Below are 6,000 nucleotides of genomic sequence, written 5' to 3' on the forward strand. Positions count from 1 at the left end.
GAAAAGGAATGGGTGAAGTTTCGGGCCGAGATCCTTCTTCAAACTGAGAGTCAGGGGAGAGGGAACCGAGAGATATGAACAGGTGCATAGAATAAATTAATGAAAGCTATGGAACAAGACAGATCAAGGCCGTCTTTGGACGTGGGAGGAAACCGCATCACCCGGAGAAAACCCACTCGGTCACAGGGAGAACGTACAAACTCTGTACAAACGGCACCCATGGTCAGGATGGAACCCGGGTCTCTGGCGCTGTGAGGCAGCAACTCTACCGCTGCACCACCCATTCATCAAGAACAGAAACAGGAGCAGGAGGAGGCCACTCGGCCCGTGGAACCTATCCTGACATTTCTCAGGATCCAGGCTGATGCCTTCATCAAACACCATGCACCCGTTCAGCTCCCCAAGTCTCTCGATTCCCTGGATGCGTGGGGAATGGAGGGATATGGATCACGTGCAGGCAGATAAGAGTTGGTCTCGGCACCATGTTCAGCACAGGTGCTGTGGGTCCAAGGGCCTGTTCTTGCGCGGTACTGTTCCATGTTCGAAAAGCCAGAGGTCGACCCTTCTCTGTTTCGAGTGAACCTGGCGATGGAGGCCCCACATCCCCTCAAAGTAGAGTGTTCCAACGGTACACCACAATCTCACTCCCAAACAGCTCACCCATTATCCAACGGCTGCCATCCCTGATCTGGGCGCTCCTTGGAAACCTCCCCCCTCCTCCCGGCCTGGTGGGTTCACCAAGAGTCTAGGATAATAATAATAATAATAATAATAATAATAATAATAATAATAATAATAATAATAATAATAATAATAATAATAATAATAATAATAATAATAATAATAATAATAATAATAATAATAATAATAATAATAATAATAATAATAATAATAATAACTTTATTGATATAGCACTTTTCATGCAATTGAATGCAGCCCAAAGCGCTTTCCACAAAACAAACACATGTCTAAACAATAATACAATTTAGAACAGTAACGGACATAGGCAGTTAATAACATGCAAAGCACAGATTTATATAAAAACTAGACAAGTGGGCCCAAACCTCTCCTGCATTGGTGCAGCACCTTCTCCTCCCCCACCTTCTCCCCCTCCCCCCTTCCTCCCCGCTCTCCCCCTCTCTTCCCTCCCCCTTCCCCTTCCCCTCTCCTCCCCCCTCCCCCCTCCCCCCTCCTCCCCTCCTCCCCTCCCCCCTCCTCCCCTCCTCCCCTCCTCCCCGCTCCCTCCCTCCATCCCCCTCCCTCCCTCCCCTTCCCCCACTCCATCCCCCTCAACCCCCCTTATCCTCCCTCCCCCCTCCCCCTCTCCCTCCCTAGATTTAAACATTAAAATGTGAATAACTTAAAAAAATATAACAATGAAATATATGAAAACAATGAATATATTCAATGAAACTTCTTCCATTAGCACCAAAGGGACGACGGTGAGTAAGGTGGGCCTAAAATGGTCGCACTATCGTGTACCGTTTTGGCTGTAGTTCAGGATCAAACAAACGGGAGTTTTAGTATATAGATATAAAATGTAAAATCGAGAGTGTAAAAGGACAAAGGAAGTAAAATCAGTTAAAAGCTTGATTAGAAAGATAAGTTTTTAACTGGTGTTTAATAATGTCAACTGAGTGGGTGTTTCTCATGGCCCTGGGTAGGGCTTGCCACAACTTGGTCCATAATTGACAAAGGCTGCTTCACCAATTTTCTTATTGCTGCAGCATTGAGAGGCTAACAGGCCGGCCGGCATCAGAAGACATCAGAAAATGTTTTATGAGGTCACCTCTGATTGTTCTGGAGAATGGAGAAGAAAGGTGGAACCTACTCAGACATCCTTGTACGACAGGCCCACCATCCGAGGAACCTGACTGCTGGGTCTCCACCTCACTTGGTTTGGTAGACAGAGACTAAAAGCTGGAGTAACTCAGCAGGCAGCATCTCTGGAGAGAAGGAACGGGTGACGTTTCAGGTCAAGACTGAAGAAGGGTCTCGACCCGAAACGTCACCCATTCCTTCTATCCAGAGATACTGCCTGTCCTGCTGAGTTACTCCAGCTTTTTGTGTCTGTCTTCAAGATATAGAACAAGATGGTTTGGTTTATTATTGTCACGTGTGCCGAGAAACAGTTTATTATTGATTTGCATGCTATCCTGATGAATCATCTTCACATGATTGTAATCAAACCATACACAAGCACAAAAAGAGAAAGGAAACACAGTGTGGAATGTATTGTTATAGCTGCAGGGAAAATGCAAGTAAATAAAAAAGTGCAAGGGTCACAAGGAGGTGGAATGGAAGACTGGGTAATTCATCCCTAGCATGCAAAAGGTTCATTCAAGAAGCTATTCCTGCACTTTTATCTTCTGCCTGACTGGATGAGGAGAAGAGGGAATGACCAGGATGTGAGTGGTCCTTGATTATGTTGGCTGCTTTCTCAGAGGCAGCGTGGTGTAGATGGGGTCGATGGTGGGCAGGGGAGGAGCGGCAAGTTTGGGTGATGATCTTGCGTAGAGCAGTTGTTTACTTTAGTCCAGTTTAGAGATACAGCGCGGAAACAGGCCCGCGTGTGACGTTGTGTGTGTGTGGAGTTATGTACAGTATATGTGTAGTTGTGTATGGGTGTGAGTCTATGTGTGTGTGTGTGTGTATGTATGTGTGTGCATGTGTGCGTGTGTGTAGTTGTGTATGCGTGTAGGTGCGAGCGTGCATGTGCGTGTGTGCATGCGTGCATGTGTGTGTAGTTGTGTATATGTGTAGCTATGTGCGTGTGTGTGTGTGTGTGTGCGTGTGTATGCGGGTAGTTGTGTATGTGGTAGGCGTGTGTGCGTGTGTGTGTGTATGCGGGTAGTTGTGTATGTGGTAGGCGTGTGTGCGTGTGTGTGTGTATGCGTGTAGTTGTGTATGCGGTAGGTGTGCGTGTGCGTGTGTGTGTATGCGTGTAGTTGTGTATGCGGTAGGTGTGCGTGTGCGTGTGTGTGTATGCGTGTAGTTGTGTATGCGGTAGGTGTGCGTGTGCGTGTGTGTGTATGCGTGTAGTTGTGTATGCAGTAGGTGTGTGTGCGTGTGTGTGTATTCGTGTGTGTGTGTGTATGCGGTAAGAGTGCGTGTGTGTGTGTGTGTGTGTGAGTGTGTGTTTGTGTTTGCTTGTGTATCTGTGCATTTCAGTGAATGTCGCTGAAAGTGTCTATTGCTGTTTTTACAGATATTGCAGCAAAGCCCTGATTTTTTGGCTGTAAAAAAATATTTCAAATTTAGTTGCCAAGATTTTTTTGATGGGTGCAATTAATGACACTCTTTGCATGTAAAAGGCACATTTGTACATTCTACCTCTCCGGTTGCCATAGCAACATACCCAGTCTTTTCTTAAAGATCTGACAAGCAACTTAGCAGTGTATTACCGACATTTTTTAAAGATGTATTAATTAGCCGATATTTTAATTGCAGAACTAATTCCCTGTTCAGTATTTTGCCAAACTATTTCAGCAGCTTAATTATTTTGTTTTTGAAGGAATTGAATCCAGTAATTTTTTTAAATGCTGCTTGATTAATGGGTATTAAACCTTGGCTCCTACTGTACAATTATATCTACATTTACAAATGAGTCAATCTACTTGTGCAGGCCTCTGGTCGATTAGCCTTTTCATCACATCAACCAGGCAGCTTTATAGTGTTTTGACTGGTCTGTGGTTTGCATTCAATAATCTACAGTGTGTGATTGTCACGGAGCGACAATGGATGAAGTTGAATGAGTAGTATGCATCTGAACATGTTTTCCACTCATTCCTCCAGCCTTACAACCCCTTGAGATCTCAAAACTCCTCCAGTTCTCCACCTTCACCTAAATCTCCACCTTCATTCCTCGCTGTTGTTTGAGCTTTGATCAGTTTAGAGATACAGGCCTTCTGGCCCACCGAGTCCACGCCGACCAGCGATCTCCGCATATCAACACCATCCTATACACACCAGGGACAATTTACAATTATACCAACCAATCAACCTACAAGCCTGTACGCCTTTGGAGTGCGTGAGGAAACCGAAGATCGCGGAGGAAACCCACGCGGTCACGGGAAGAACGTACAAACTCCGTACAGACAGCACCCGTAGTCGGAATCGAACCCAGTCCTCTACGCTGTAAGACAGCAACTCTACCGCTGTGCCACCCTGCCACCCTGCCACCCAATCTGCGTTCTAATTTGTTGAAAGACAAAATCTCTTTTCATTTTGCCTGTAAACAGTTGGCCCTTTGATATGATCAGCCCATGGTGCTAAAGTCCACCATCGCTCAGAATTGGGCTGTTGACTTCCAGAATATTAGACAGGTTGCAATGAATGAACCCCAGTATCACATTCCATATTTATCCTAACAAGTCTACATCTCTGAGACAACATCTGGTTATTATCAAATCAAGTTTCCTACATACCTCCAGTGACTAAACTTCAAAACTAACTGATAGGTCACAGAGTGTTTTAAGGTTCTGAAAGACAGTGTACAGATGTAGGTCTTTCTCCAACAGGTGTCCGGAGTAGTGCCAGACCTGCTCAAGAGTGACATTCAGAGAATTATCTCACTCACTATTTCACAAATAATGCATTGAACATAGAGCATAGCACAGTGCAGAACAGCGACAGGCCTTTTGATCACAATGCCTGTGCCGAACATAATGCCAAGTAAAAGTAATGTGCCTTCACGTGATTCACCGACCAGCGATCACGTGATTCACGACCCGTAAACTGGCACTGTCCTGTACACCAGGGACAATTTACCGAAGCCAATTAACCTGCAAACCCGCACGTCTTTGGAATGTGGGAGGAAACCGGAGCACCCGGAGGAAACCCACGCAGGTCATGGGGAGAACGTACAAACTCCGCACAGACAGCACCCGTAATCAGGATCGAACCCGGGTCTCTGGCGCTGTGAGGCAGCAACTCTACCACTGCGCCACCGTGCTGGTGGGGTTGAACAACAGGGCTGGAGGTGTGAAGTGGACGACCTATCCCAGCTTGCTGCAGTCGCCCTCTAGTGGCGCGGAGGGCAATGTGATTCACCCCACGTGAGGTCAAAAGGTCATAAGGAATAGGAGTGGAATTAGGCCATTCGGCCCACCATGTCTGCTCCGCCATTCAAGCATGGCTGATCTATCTCTCCCTCCTAACCATGACATTAAGAGATGGTTGAGACCACCGGAGAGGCTGAGGCTGCACAACAAGCCAGCGGAGGTACTGAAGTTGCTCCAACATTAGCAGAGGTAAGGTCCAAGCTGTTCCAGTACAGTTACAGAGCTGGCATCTCCCCAGTAATGTGGAACATTGCCCAGGCACATCCTGTTCACAAAAGGCAGGATAATCCAATCCAGCTAATTAATGCCCAGTCCGATCACTCTCAGTCACCAGAAAAGTGTCAGCTACTGAGTAACCAAACGGAACCTGCTCATCAAAACTCCCCCCACTCACCCCTGTCCAATTTTGCTGTGAGCATTTGGCTTCTGAGTTTGTCCCGTCTGAGAGAGGAGGAGAACTTCTTTGAAGTAGGTGGGAAGGAACTGCAGATGCTGGTTTACACCGAAGATAGACACAGAATGCTGGACAGGCAGCATCTCTGCCGAGAAGGAACATGTGATGTTTCGGGTCGAGACTCCAGTCTGAAGAGGGGTCTTGGCCTGAAACGTCACCCATTCCTTCTTTGAAGTAGGTATCCTTGTAGGAGATTTGTTAGGTTGTTCCATAACCTCTTTGCTCTTATATTCCGTGCCCTGACTAATGGAGTATCCCTATACATGCTCTTCACCACCTTAACTATCTGCACTACCAATTTCAGGAATCTTTGGCCTTGTTCATGAAGATCCTTGAAGATAGACACAAAAAGCAAGAGTAACTCAGTGGGTCAGACAGCATCTCTGGAGAAAAGGAATAGGTGATGTTTCGAGTCGAGACCCTTCTTCAGACCCAAAACCTCCCCTAATGCTTTTCTCCAGAGATGCTGTCCGACCCATTGAG

Source organism: Rhinoraja longicauda, chromosome 37 (genome assembly GCF_053455715.1).
Source record: "Rhinoraja longicauda isolate Sanriku21f chromosome 37, sRhiLon1.1, whole genome shotgun sequence".
NCBI lineage: Eukaryota > Metazoa > Chordata > Chondrichthyes > Rajiformes > Arhynchobatidae > Rhinoraja > Rhinoraja longicauda.